The sequence below is a fragment of the Haemaphysalis longicornis genome, unplaced genomic scaffold (genome assembly GCF_048455015.1).
Source record: "Haemaphysalis longicornis isolate Haplotype H1 unplaced genomic scaffold, Haemaphysalis longicornis Haplotype H1 scaffold_1, whole genome shotgun sequence".
NCBI lineage: Eukaryota > Metazoa > Arthropoda > Arachnida > Ixodida > Ixodidae > Haemaphysalis > Haemaphysalis longicornis.
Genome location: NW_027526203.1, coordinates 6,697,680 through 6,712,275, shown reverse-complemented (window position 1 = coordinate 6,712,275; position 14,596 = coordinate 6,697,680). Strand labels below are relative to the sequence as shown.

At 42.1% G+C, this 14,596-nt stretch overlaps 1 long non-coding RNA gene across 1 annotated transcript; it reads left to right on the top strand.

The window, feature by feature from the left end:
* Positions 1-284: 284 nt before the first annotated feature.
* Positions 285-9,046, top strand: LOC144175002 (uncharacterized). Its single transcript, XR_013323584.1, has 3 exons — positions 285-819; positions 2,445-2,523; positions 8,621-9,046. It is a non-coding gene; the product is annotated as an uncharacterized LOC144175002 (long non-coding RNA).
* Positions 9,047-14,596: the final 5,550 nt, after the last annotated feature.

Sequence of the window (14,596 nt, the reverse complement as noted above, 5' to 3'; positions counted from 1 at the left end):
TGGGCCTGCGGATTCTGTGTACCAGAGGTTCCAGACGAGCGAGTTGGCTTGCAGACAACCGGGCTTGGTTCTACACCTGGCCGTGGTTGGTGGCCACGGCCCAGGATGGATCACCACACCTGCCACGCAGGGCGGGGTGCTGCCTGTGCTGCTTTGTCCGAGCAGTACATGCATTCGGGGGCCAATGCTCTGCTGCAACCTGGACCAATGATGACCCGCGGCACACATCGCTGAATGGTGCTTCTCGTGTTGGTGAGAGCATTTCCGTTTTTCTCTTCGCTTGAACTGGATTTCGGGGGCTGCACATTGACCCTTGTGTCCTTGTTTGGTGCTAAGTCTCCCTTTCACCGTTCGCCATTGTAACTCATTCTGTTCCCTTTCTTCCGAGTTCCGTGTGAACGTGTCACACTCCTGCAAGGCCAAGAGAATCTTCGCATCAACAATTAATTTTTCCCGAAAGGTTAGAGTGTCAAGCACCATACTCTTGGCTGTTTGGCATGGAAAGACCCAGCATTTGAAACATGTCATAGCAGCAGGTAAAATCTTGCAGGGCTGCAGATTTTCATCGACATGGCTGTGTGAGGTTATGCGGGTTTGTAGTAGGTTTCAGGGGATATAAAATTTGCTTGTGCCTGCTTTGGACTGGCCCTTGAGACTTCGAATTGCTTGTGCGGTTGACGTCTGTGTAAAATTGTCATTTGTTGCAACTGCTCCTGCCCTTACTTTTTGCCTTCACCTTTGGCTCTATCAGGTATGGCTGCTCTTAATCCTCAAGTCCTGTGGATGTCCATGCTCACGGGGTACTTTGCCTTTTTGGAGGTTTGTATTACACTTGTCTCTATCTTAGTTCTTTCAGTTCAGCTCATAACCACCATTTGCTCTCCTAGAGATCGCATAAATATTGTTGATTTCAAATTAATTCCAAATAACGGTTGGCTACTGTTATTGCACGAAGGCATCTTTGGATGTTAAAATGCTGTGAAAATTGTTAAAAATTGAACCTTGGTGTCACTTCTTTTTTTATTCCCAGAGAGGTTGTGTCAGTTTTGTGCTTTTCGTTTACGCACCAAAGGCTTCACATAAAAAAACCAAAGCTTCATAATACTAATGGGTCATTCCACGCGAAACGTTCTGGCCCAAAAATTGGCCACCGCCAATTCCGTTGAGAAAAGCAGGTGAAGGAATCCTGAAATACTATGAATACGTCGAAACCTTCATACAACAGCTGTAGAAACCCTAACGAGGATTTGAATATTCAGACAGATTTGATCAGTGGACAAAGCTTCCTCAAGGCAATATTACACTAAAATAATGCCGAGCACGGCAAACACTAGTTCGGAAGAGTTTTTTTTCCACCCTCCGGTTTTGTGAGCAATGCAACCAACATAAATGAAAACATGCAAACCAGTTATTCTCGATAGCACAAAGGCAAAGGAGACTGGGAGAGGGTAAAATGGGGGACAAGAAAAGGAGGGCTGGTCAGCCTTAAGAGCAGAAATTGACAAAGGGAGCAATAGAAGAACGGAAACTTGAAGGGAACAGTGCAACAACGCCTTCCCCTTCCCGGAGGGCTCAAATTGGTGCGAGGGGCCAAATATGGCGTACCGTCGAAACAAAATATAAGTAAAATTATCAGGCTAGATACAAGTTGTTCCAGACGGAGTTCACTATGTGCGGTGCGGCTTCTGTCTTCACTTGCGGCAACTTTTGCTATGTATATTGCACATCTGATATGTTTAATCATTTTTGTGGACCACAACACAGGAAGAAGCAGTTTTCCTCCCTTCATTGACCAGGGCAGTAGTCTGATGTGAAGTGAAGTTTAGAAGCGAACACATGCCCAGAAAATGCTAGGAAAACGCCTAAGAGGACGTGGTGGAGAAGCGCCACTCTAATGTAGCAGGGCCGGCAGAAGACTCTTGTCTGTCGACATTTTTTAGTGCTAGCCCATATTGCGTCTCTCATGCCAAAGCCTCAGTGAGAAATATGAAAATATTCTGTGTTGCTTGCGTATTTCTGACTAATGTATTTCCGGCTTGGAAGGGAGCCGAGTGAGTACTGAAAAGCTAGTTCTTTCAAACTAAACAAAGCTGTATTCAGTCTTTATGGACCCTTTACTGCATGTGTTATTGCTTGCTTGCTGCAGAAACAGTGCTGACGTTGTCATCTGTGTGTTTACAGCAATTCCGCGTTTTTCACAAACTTGTAATCCAGTTCCACTTTTAATACTGCTAAATGAAAGTTGTGCGGAAGTAGAGACCCTGATAATAAAGCAATTGTTAATACACCGTGAAAATATGAGGAACGTAGCAATTACCACATTGCATTTGTTAAGCTGGAGCCCTGTGGAAATTTTTCCTTATGGCCTCCTCTATACTCTCTTGTTGGTCCCCCACATCTTATTAATTTCCATGTCAGTGATATGTATTTTTTTTTATCATTAGATGCAAGAGGGGTGGATACACTGTCCTGCGGCCTGTTTTGCTGAATGAAAGTGGTGTCGAAGCCTTCAGAGAAGCACTGGTAAGTACAGCAGTAATTGCTTTTAATGAATCACTTCGCAGGAGCTTTGGAAAAACTGAGTGTTGCTTCTTTGTGTGGTTTTAGAATTTTTAGAAAAACGGTTGTGTCAGCGAAATTGCTTAAATTTCTTGGAATCGTTCCCAGTCTTCAAAAATCATCTATCGATTTCTCTATAATCTCGCTCCGAATAATCTGCGAAAAAAAAAAACCCGAAGAAGCAGACAAAAAAGGCATATTGTGAGCTACTAGCTACCAACCTTCAAAACACCTGGTTTGATAACCACGCCACCACTGTGACACCGTGACACACCTAAATTTCCCATACGGACCCTGGCATCAATGAATATCTTGATGTGTGGGTGGGTTTTGTATTTTTAAGCTATTTTGGCAGTGATAACGCTCGTTTCTCACGAAATGGTCTTCCAGATCGGCCTAGCCATGCTAATACTACAAGCAATTAGGTTAAAGCTCCCATATTCAACTCATAAAAAGCTCTCACACAGTTGCAATTTCAACAACTTCAGCCAACGTAGTCGTGAATAAAATGAGCCACTAGAAAAACAGTTGTCTTTAGTAACAGTTTTCTAAGAAAAATAGCTTGGTTGAATTTGTCTCATGACAGCTGATTAAAGCTAGAGTTTGAAGGTAATTCTTTTTCTGTGAACGAAGCGATGCTTCCTACTACTAAAACCTGTCCCGAACATCAAAACGCTCGAGACGGCCCGAAAATCCAGAAGCTGCCGTATGCATTGTGATGCTCGCTAAGTACACTACTTCTGGCGTTGACGCTGATATCTGCTAAGAATAGACTTCGGAATATGGCACGCAGACAGGGCGGTAACTTTCTTTTTATCGCAGAAAGTCTACCAATTTTTGGGGTCTAACAAAAAATTTTTTGTAAACATATTGATTAGGCACATTCTGCATCAGCTCAAAATGCAGATTATTCGATGCCCTTTCCAACAAGAACAGATTCGCAAATTAACAAAATCAGTTTTTGGCCAAACGTTGCAAATATGGATAAGTTGTGTATATCAGTTCGCAAATAGTTTAAAAAGTTTGGAGTATAATTTTTGCCAAACATAAAAAACACATCTTGGAAAAAAGTTTAGTTGCCCAGTACAATTTGTCAGATATGAAAAACATGTTACCATGTGTGGTGCCCTCGTTCTGCAGTGAAGCCCTACCTCTGTTTCAAAATATGCAATTTCGGATAGTTTACTGAAAAAAATCGGGTGGTTTGGCATTATTAGAGGCACTAATTTGTCCCCACATGATGTAGAAACATGTTGTCAATGGTTGACATTGCATTAATGGTCAGGTAAAAATTCGGGATAGGACAAAAACTGCTTGGGGCTGAAAACAAAACTCGGTCACTGTCAGTTTACTATCATGCACCTGTTGAAGCTTTCACTTGCTGGTTGTTATAATCTTCTGGCTCACTTTTCTAACCCTGCTTTCAGGAATGAGGTGCGATGCACTGGAACAGTGCCCAGCTAGCTATCCCCGAGTAACTGTTGCGTGACAAATGAAAAAGGCGTTCAGCTCTATGAGCCTCCTGCATTGCACCTCCACCTAACATTTTAGAAAACAAACAATACCAAACTTGTGGCAGACTCTGTCAGAATATGTAGTTCTACTGAGGAGCAACTCTAGACCTCCGAAAATATCCTCGTACAGAATCAAAACTGAAGCCAATTTTAAGCTCTCTCTCCTTGCCTTAAGGGGGCACATGGGTCTTTGATCAAAAACTTTATTTTTGCAGTTATGATGATGAAAATTGGGGGGCACATGTAGTTTCTCATTCTGATTGTAGATATCAAATTTGTTTTTGAGTAAAATGATTATATTCACATTTATTTGGATTTTATATTCAATTTTTTGACAGCCTTTGTTATAAAACTGCTGGAGGGATGCAGCTAAACAGGGAACCAGTGAACTGTGCACAAATCAAAGAGTGCAATAAGACTAACATTATCGTTCAATCTGGTCTGTAGCAGAAGTTACGACCATTTGAAGTTTGGGCCTGGGAGGCAAAACCGGTTTTTTTGGTTGCCACCTTTCAAGCCCAAACTTCAAATGGTCGTAACTTCTGCTACAGACCAGATAGAACGATAATGTTAGTCTTATTGCACTCTTTGATTTGTGCACAGTTCACTGGTTCCCTGTTTAGTTCCATCCCTCCAGCAGTTTTTTTACAAAGGCTGTCAAAAAATCGAATATAAAAATCCAAAAAAATTTTAATATAATCATTTTACTCAAAAACAAATTTGATATTTACAATCAGAATGAGAAACTACATGTGTCCCTAAATTTTCATCATCATAACTGCAAAAATAAACTTTTTTGGTTAAAGACCAGTGAGCCCCCTTAACTGATGTCCGATGACTTGAGGTTATCAATTGACTTTCAACTGGAACTCTTATTGCACAAGTAAGGCATCGGTGAAGTGAAATCACAAACGGCATGCTTTTTTTTAGGAAAAGTAGTGGGCAACGAAGGCGTTAATGCAAATCGGGTTGAAGTTCTCTGTCTAGTAGTGCCAAATATAAATTGCGCTATGCAGAAATGAAACAAATGACAGGAAAAGGGCTGAAAATGCTAAGTGCACTTGTCAGACATGCGGAGACATCCACGAATACTTTGACTGAAAAAAAGCTACCCGTCCTCTAAACCAAAGCTCACTAGTGCATACCTGGTGTCATTTTCTGGTAGTTCTCACCTTTAAACGCAGTCGGATTGCAAAGCTGACGACATCATTTGATACTTGACTTCTGTGAGCCATTTGATCAAAAAATCTAATGTTAATGCAGCGTAACCACAAGTGACATCCTTTTTTGTATAACGCAGCAGCCATGGCACCTATCGAAACAACACATGCTGCTCAAACCTCAAAAACACCGTCAGAAATTTCAGTGTAGCCAGAGCAGGAAAATTAGAACTGATTCTAAAACTGCAGTGCCTAGACTAACCAGTGGGATGCGTTAGTTGCAAGAGAAATGACAACATGGATATCAGGAATATACAGCATTGATCATCGGTGATCGGTGCTTTATATTGCCGATTTTATATGGCAGTTTTTTGCAAGGTGAGGTGTGTATGTTTTCTCAGAAGGGAGCGTTGCTGCTGCGCTTGATAAAAAAGCATGCGACTCGTGGTCATGCTGCATTACCATGGAATTTTCTTGATCAAAAGTCTTCCAGCAAGCCAAATACCAAATCATTTTGCCAGTTTTGCAATCCGGTGGCAGTGGCAGATGATAATTATCTGGAAATGACACCAGCTTTCCACTACTGAGCTTTGGTTCAAAGAAAGGGTCGTTTTATTTTGTGAAAGCTTATTTCTGAAGGTTCCCCGCATGTGTATCAAGTGGACCTGGCATTTTCAGCCACTTTCCAGCAGTTTTCATTCTGTTTGTGTGTTGCAAACCTAATATTTCGTGCTACTACGCAATTACCCAACTTCAAGCCGATTTGCCATAGCACCCCCGTCGCCCTCTACTATTCCTCGAAAAAAGAACGCCTTTTGTGATATCGCTTCACTCATGCCCTACTTTTGCGATAACAGCTCCAGCTGAAACTCAAAAAATAACACCAAGTCATCGGATATCAGTTCAGACAAGTAGAGATTTCCAATCAGCCTTGAACACTGCCAGCTGTTCACTGGCCAGTTTTGTTAGTACGAGGCTATTTTTGGAGGTCTAGTGTTGCTTCTTACTGCAACTGTCTATTCTGGCAGTCTCCAAAAGGTTTGATATGGTGCCTTTTTGAAAATGTTAGGCGGCACTCTTTTCGCCGTGCGAAAGCTTGCTGGGCACAATTCTAGTGCATCGCAAGTTATTCCTGCAAGCAGGGCTACCATAGCGAGTCAGAAGATGACAATAAACCGCAAGTGGATGTTCTGGTAGATAATTGATGATCAGAATGTCAACAAAAATGCACCACTGAGATTGGTTTTAAATTCCAAGCGAATTTTTTGGCATCTCTTGCTTGCCATGAATCTGGTGCTTGCTGTAGTCCTTAATAAGATGTTTTTACATCACGTGGGGACTAAGTTGGGCCCCTAATAGTATCAAACCATTTCAGAGAACCATCCAAAATTGTGTATTTTGGAATGAATGTTCGGCTTCACCACGAGACGCGGGCACCATGCGTGCTAGCACCACGTGGGCACCACGGGGACAAATTAATTTGCACTAGTGAATTTTTTCTTGGACAGGATTTTTTAATGTATACCTTCAAAATGCGTATTCTAAATTTTTTCCACTATTGGTGGTTTGTTATACACAACTTCTTTTTTTTTTTTCATTTTTCTTTACGGTGACAAAATTTTGATTTGGGTTTTTTTTTTGCGATCATTATTTATGCAAACATTACACAACTGGTGCTAGCAAGGGCGTTGAATCATCCGCATTTTTGCCACTGCACTATGTGCCTAACCAACACATTTAGGAAAAAGAAATGTTTTCTTAGAGCCCTAAAAACTGGTCAATTTTCTGCGGTAACAAACGAGTTGAAATCAACGCTGGTGTCAGCTTTACTGCATCACTCTGAATTTGTGCAGAGAAGCCCCTCTAGTACATGAGAAGTTCGAGAACAAAAAGTTGGACATCCAAAGTCAATAAATTGGGATAGGGAAACTAATTATTGTGGCATGTCCCATCAAGGCTGTAGTGTCGGCTTTACTGCGTCGCTCACAACTCGTGCAGGAAAGCCCATCCAGGGAATTGGAAACTTTGGAACAAGTTTTGTGCCAAATTTAATTATATGAGAAGTTAAAAAATCAGGGTACGGAAACTAAACGCGTTGACAATAATTCAAATAGACAAGTGGTTTAAAATTTTTTCTTGTGGCCACTAAAAACATGAAGAAACCGAGGCACGTAACAAGGCAGTGGTGCCCTTTGTATTGACAACTTAGGTTTCTTTTCCATCAGTAATAAGTGTGATCTCGATAACTACAACTGTAAGCATTATTTAGTGCTTCATGCTTTCACTTAAGCTAAAAACTGTTGAAGGAGAAAACTAAACGGGGTGCAGACATTGCATGCAGAGTAGAAAATATAGTCAGCGTATTGAATAACTTAAAAAAGCGTTAAAGTTAATCAGTGAAGCATAGATAAAAGGTTCAGGCAAATTGCTATCAAGCCTAAAAGCAAAAGAAAAGTGCAACAAGCAGCACACACAGCGGTTTTTGCCCAGAGAATGGGGGGGATCTATGATGTGTCGTTCCCATCTGGAAAGTCGATGTATCCAATTTGTCCCTTGGCTTTTTGCATGTACCCACTCATTGCGAATCATGCAAGTACAAGCCTTTCTTGGGCCAAGTTTGACTTCTGCAAAGAAGCTAAAGCACTGATTTGGGAGCTTTTAGATGTTTATTACATAAAAAACAGGAGCAAAGTGAACCTTTATTGCAATGAGCTTGAATATTTAGACACTTCGCTATGATTCCTTTGTTACCATTGTGCGGCCCACTATTAAAGGGTGTTATTTTAGACGATGCACTCAATAAACTTAGTTGCAAGCAAGTGCTTGTCCTATCATCTTCTTTGTCATGTGCTATGGACTCGACTTTTTAAGAACTATGTACCAACTTGCCTCATGCTTTTTACTGAACAGTTTGAGTTAGACTTTGTACCCCTCCAGTGTTTTGCAGTGTGGAGCATGCCCTTTGTGCAGCAGGTGTCTCAGTTCACTTACTGCTTTGTTACTCGTGCTGCCTTTAAGCTTTACATAGATATTTTCATACCATCAAAAGGGGGGAGTAGCAGCCTTTTGCACTCATAAATTCTTAGTCTCCCTCCCTGGAGCTTTCAGATCCTCTTTATGGATGCAATAATTTTTGAAGCCTTTGCATTTCTGGGGTGTCCATATGTAACTTCATACATTATACATATGTTCCCTCATACAAAACATTTCATAACAAAAGCCAAATGGCGAAGCAAGGAAATGTAATGGCAAGAGGTGTGCTCCTCGCCCTCTTTTTTGTCAGGCACTGGGCAGTTAGCCTGTTGTTGATGATTTTACCGTGCTGGCTACAATTTCATTTTTCTTTTGTCTTATCGTTCAATTTCTTTTCATTGATATTTCTGGCAGGTCCGAGACAAGGCCTGGTCCAAGACGCCAGGACCCGAGGACACCTTGCAACGCTTGTGCACGGCCTGTGAAGATTTCTGGATTGACTTCATGGACTTGTGTAAGAAGTCTGCCTTAGAAAAACAGCAACAAGGAAAGAAGCCTTTAAAAATTATTGCAATTTATTTCCACACCAGTTTAACCTTGCTCCAGCAGGTATGCAAAGCTGGTTAACACAAAACTTGTTTTTGTGATTTAATATCATGCCTGTTAGTCTAGCAAACCTGCGTTGTGACAAGCCATAGCAAGCAGTAAAACATGCTTAGTGTATCTGTATTTTTAGGCTATTTGCTGGTTATTTTGTAATTTAAAACAGCTGTGATACCCTAAGCTGGCTTTTCATTCAAATGTATCACTTTCGTCTTTAATAAAATAATTTTCAAATACTTTTGGTTTGCTTTGCTATACTTGTATGAAACTGCTCATGAAGCTGCATGCATGTGGGCTAAAATTTCACTTGCACGTATACTGCAATGATTCCACCAGGAGTGTTACTGACCATCTCTGGGAAGGTCACCCATACACTTCCACGACTGTCGCCATAAGCATCACGGGACTCTTTAAAAAGGGGCGTCCTCACAACTCTTGTTACAGGGTCGCAATGATCATCAGGCAGGAGTCCCGTGACTCTCTTTTTTCTTTAGATAGGTCAGTGCTGACTCTAAGGAGGTAGTCACCCATATTCTACTGTGACTACTGTGACGGGGTCCGTGTGACCCCCTTTCAATAAGAGTAGCGTGACTCTGCGAAAGGGGTCGATGAAGAGTCAAATCTGTGGCAAGTAAATACCCCCAAAGAGGGTCACCGTCCCAGCGTGATTATGTGAGCCCATAGAGTTTTATGTGTGAGCCTGCTGCGGCATGTCCGCGCGGCGGCATCTACTATCAACAGTTTGCACCACGGCAAGTTCAGAATGCTTAAATGGGTGGCCTGAAATCGCGGTGTGTTTTCAAAATGATAGCAGCGCGGAACGTACATACAGTGCGCAGGACGTAGGCTAGACGCGGCCACTGATATTTGACTGGTCGCATGTGCGCATTACAAGTGCAAACCACGGATAGCTAGAAAAGGTAATCATTGGTGTCCCCACGCATGTACCGCGTACAACCCAGCACAGTAGTTTCCCCTTCAAGGAGATTAGCAAAGAAGACCTGAAAATCGGCAGTTTGTCGCGCTTTTTGTGTATATTTTCGAGTAGATTGAATTTTGGCTTAAAATTGTTTACCCGAAACACGTTTTCTGCGCGGAAAAGTCTGGTGATCATGAGCTTCTTGCATCATAAATGCATGGTATTCAGCGCTTGAAAAGGTTTTTCAGAAGAAATTATTGCAGCTGTAGTGGTGACCAATTTCACTACAGTAAAATGTGGCAGTAAAATGTGGCTGCGATACAAAGGATGTGAAAGAGTGCGAACATTGGCAGTCTCGTATCCCGTTGCCCAGATTGTGGCTGGGTAGTTTACATCATGCATTCAGCTCCTCGCATTGGCACACACATGATGCTACGACAAATTAGGACCTGGGTCTTTGAAAAGGTACACTAGCTAGGCGCTTCGTGCCATAGCTGCTGCATTGGCATAACCTTCACGTCTCTGCATAAGTGGTGGTATATGTTATGTTGGCCAGATTTTACCGAGTCCCCTCATGCAAAGGGACTTAATTCAGGACACCCAGCCGATAGGGTCAGAGAAGAAGCTGTACAGACGGTGGCAGGGGGGGTATACACAGGTAACAGGGAGGGTATACACTTGGCCAACCGTCATGTCTCCAGCATATGAAAACACATGGGTTCTACGCAGGCTCAATATTCAACGTCAAAGAGAATCTTAAGATGTGCCTAGAACGTGAAAGCCTCAGCGGATTGTGTCCATGGGTATAAGCAGTGAGCACACTGCAAATGTAATTGATAGGCAAAGGTCAAGGCTGTAATGGTGCGAGTTGAACCAAAAGAAATGGTGAAAAACATCCCAATTTCAAACTGCATTGGTGTAATATGGGCACGAGTGATGTCATATAGACATGCACTGTAAATGCAGTTATCTGTGTGTTAACTGTACGTTAGCACTCAAGTGATACGATCAAACGGAATGGAGGCCCCACTGCAATTGCCCAGTTATGCTTTTTTTGCGATGGGTTAGGTTGGTGGCTGTGATGTCATAGAGAAATAGCTGGAAAGTGTGTATGGAACTTCCACTGCTCTATACATTTTCTGTACTATCTTATTTGTTTGAAGTTTACAATAAAATTGATGTCATTTTGTTATTTGGGCAAAGAAGTCTCTTTAATGAACAAACCTTGTATTTTTTCGTCATAGCCTCTGTAACAGCCTGCCTACTGTGCCCCTAAACAGTGGTCGCTAAACAAATGCCCACTTGCCAGCCAGCTTCAGGGGCTAGTAACAATTTACTAGGATTTTTCGTGGCCAACATAAATTCCAAGAAATCCACGGTGGTACACTCCAGGGCAGTGCAAGTCTCAAAAGAAGTTTGACAGCAGGACTGGACACTAACACAACCAACAGGCTTCATAGGTGGAAACCAGAAGCCCACCCACACAATGCCATGCAATAAGCCAATGCAGTGAGTCTTGATTTTTATGTGAGGCATTCAACGTGTGGGTAGACTAGTGAGGTCTAGCTGGCCAGTTTGGGCACAAAATACTCACTTTTGTGATTTCAGACAGCTCTCAAAGGCCTATCTAGATGTCTTTGTTTTTTTTCGCAAAAAAAAAGTGCAAGCTCACAGTTGGGGATCTTGAAAACATTGTTTAGCCTCTCCAGAAATTGTGTGAGCCTGAGGTAACCCTGCCTATAGGTGGTCCTCATGTTTTCTAGCTCCCACAGCAAGCACATGAATGCAGTGACTGAGAAAGATGGTGGCCAAAGGGAGAAGAGAGGGTGGTTCCTGAACAAACAGCCCTTGATCATCAAAACAGCAGAAAAGAGCGCTGACGACTCTGAGTTTTCGGCTGGGGTGTCGAAATACCTTCTGGCCTACATGTACAGTGCATTCACCGACTTTTCTCTAAAAAATCTTGCGATGGAAGGGGTTTGTTTCCGGCAAGATGGTTGAGTTGAAATTTGTGATTAGTAACAACATAACCTCGCCACTCGTCCCTTTCAATTGGCATGCTTCCGAGCTTCACTTTAAAAACCCTGCTTTTTCCTGCTTTTTCTAATTTACGTATAAGTGGATTGATTATGCAATATTCTCTTATTTACCTCTGCTCAAATAAAACTGTGTTATACCTTAAACGCTGCTGTGTCCATGCAGGCGTAACATTCTTCAATGGTGTATTTGGGGTACATTAAGCTCAGCACTAATAAACTTAAAACCAGGGCAAGTGAAGTTTTCCCTATTGTTTCAAGGTATTAAAACTATTTATAAATTTTTGTAAGCATTCTAACTGTCTACCAATACTTTGGGGGTAACTCAACTATGCTCACCCTTTTTTCCCATGCCTTTATTATTGTTGTGCTCTACAAACACATTCCCCGTTGGAACATGCCTGCTGAATTTAAGGCCCAAACCATTCTTTTGCTATTTCACACGATTGCAGCTGTATGAAAGATTGCTTTTGTTTAGTTTTAGCCTATGATTTGCAACAGGCCACTTAACTGTCAAAACCATATTAAAACACTAATTGCTATTTATAACAAACAGTATTATAAAATTTTACATAAAACATTTGGTTGTTACCTCACTTGACGTTTTTGTTACACAGCCAGCCTGGTTCATATTTATCTAGGTATGAAGGACATGTACACAACAAATGCCTTACTGCAATTCATTCACATGCCCGTCTTACAGCAAATCAGCAGTGACATAAGCCACATGTTTTGGCTTTCCAGCAAAGCTTTGGTGTCAACAAAAAAGGAATCTTTCTTGGCTTCGCTGCAGAGCTTTGCACTCAAGCAAAAAGATCACTTGGTTGTTTGGCTTTCCTGCAGGACTGTAGTGTAGTGCTAGAAGGCATCACTTGCTTATTTGGCATTTTTTCTGTGTATTGTGCCAAGAAACCCTTGCGTTTTGTTTGGAAAAGGAACTTCACACCACAGACTGTGCAGAGAAAGTAGAGCTACTCACTGACTTTTTTCACAGCTACGGAAGTTTGGTAGAATCACTTGTCATTGACATACACCATGTTTGCTTTCTGTCTGAAGGTGTGAATGTGGGAGAATTGATGTATATTTTGGGGAAAAATGCAGCGACAATAACAGTACTGAAGTACAAGGAAAGGTGCTGTGTTGAACAGTGTCCATGTGTTCGCAGCTTTTTTGTCGTTTCTTTCCCGCGTTTTTTCATGAAGAATTGGTACAGTGCCTGATCAAACCTGCTTTTGTGTAACAAAAATGTCAACAGCGAAGCACTTATCAATGCTCGCATGCTTCCCATTGACACCTAAGCAGAAGTACATTCATTGGAGTCATTTTAGTGTTGAAGCCTCCCAGGATACATACAGCTTTCAGCTGTACTGCAATATTCACAAACACCAATAAAGACATTCACGTCCACATAGGTGTCCTTGGCTCCAGTTTCTGCACAAGGTATTAAGTACTCGGGAAAGGGTAATGTCAAGCTGTACAAGAACCATTACCTCGTAGATGTGCTCCATAAACTGTTTTTTAGGCTTGTTAGCTTAAAAAATAGTTTCAGTGCCTTTTTTTTCAAGCTAATTACCACCACCAGAGAATGTGCTTTCTAGCAGTTGGGCTCTACTGGGTATGCATCATTGCAAACAAAATATGGGACACTGTATTATGGCCCTTGCGACTAAGCATAGTCACTTAAGCAATTAGCCGAAACAGTTTTTTACACAGCACAGAGTTAAAAAGCAAAAGAACATGAAATATCTCCTTGCAATTAGAAACTTTTACTGTTCACCCCCCTCCCCCAAACACAGAGCAGACAATTACCAGCTGTGAACACAAGTATTAACGTCAAGTTGAATTCCACAGGGTGCTCCGGATGGGTACATTGATGTCACAGTCAATCAGAATTCGTGAATCCACCGTAAGCCTTCGAGAGAAGCTCTGACCATTACTGGCCATCCAACTGAGTGGGCATGAAAGTATTGTTGTTGGTTATGTTGACTTCCAAGCCAAACACGAGTAAACAAAAAACTAGCGTACCAAAATACATAATCAGAACAGATGCAGGATGAAGTTTTGTTGACTAACCGGGTTGAAGAAGGCAGAAGGCACTGGGGCAAAGGTTAGGGTAATAAAATCCATGCGGTAATTGTGAACGAAGTTATGAGACGCTGCCAGACGATCAGCTGGTGAGGAGGGAGAGCTATCCTATCTATCCCTTGCTACCTCTTTACTATAATTGAGCAGATAACAACCTTTCATTAAACTTGCTAGCTGGCTGTTCCACGTACCCTATGTAGAAAATTTCAAGGTAGACAAAACGTTTCCTGTGCATTTAATAATGGCTGCCTACAGATTGCTTAGAATTCGCAGCTCATTTGAAGTCTTGCATATCATGAAAGCACAACAGTATTATTCGAAGCAACAAATTCGAAAAACATAGATGAACAACAAGAGTCACTTGTTTACCTTGAGCACACCAAACTTGAAAGCAGCTATTTAACACAAGTGTCAAGCTTGGCACAAACGGCGATCTTATCGGCTTGACTTCTCCCGAACTTGCACATTTGGAGCTTGAGCCTCCTTGCACAGGAAGCCAGCCAGTGAGCGGCTGGTTTCAGCGATAGCTGAGTACCTATGCGGCCCATGGACGGGCGGCTGCTGGGCTCTCCCATTCACCAGGTCACCCACGAAAGTGGAGCTGCGCTCCCTGCATGCAGCGTGCACGGATCGTTTCCGCGGGGTAGAAACGTTTCTTGCAGTGCCCAGCGAGAAAAATTGCAGAGCAGGCTACATGCCCGGATTGCGTTCGACGATGCCCTGCGCTACCTGACGATACTTGATTCG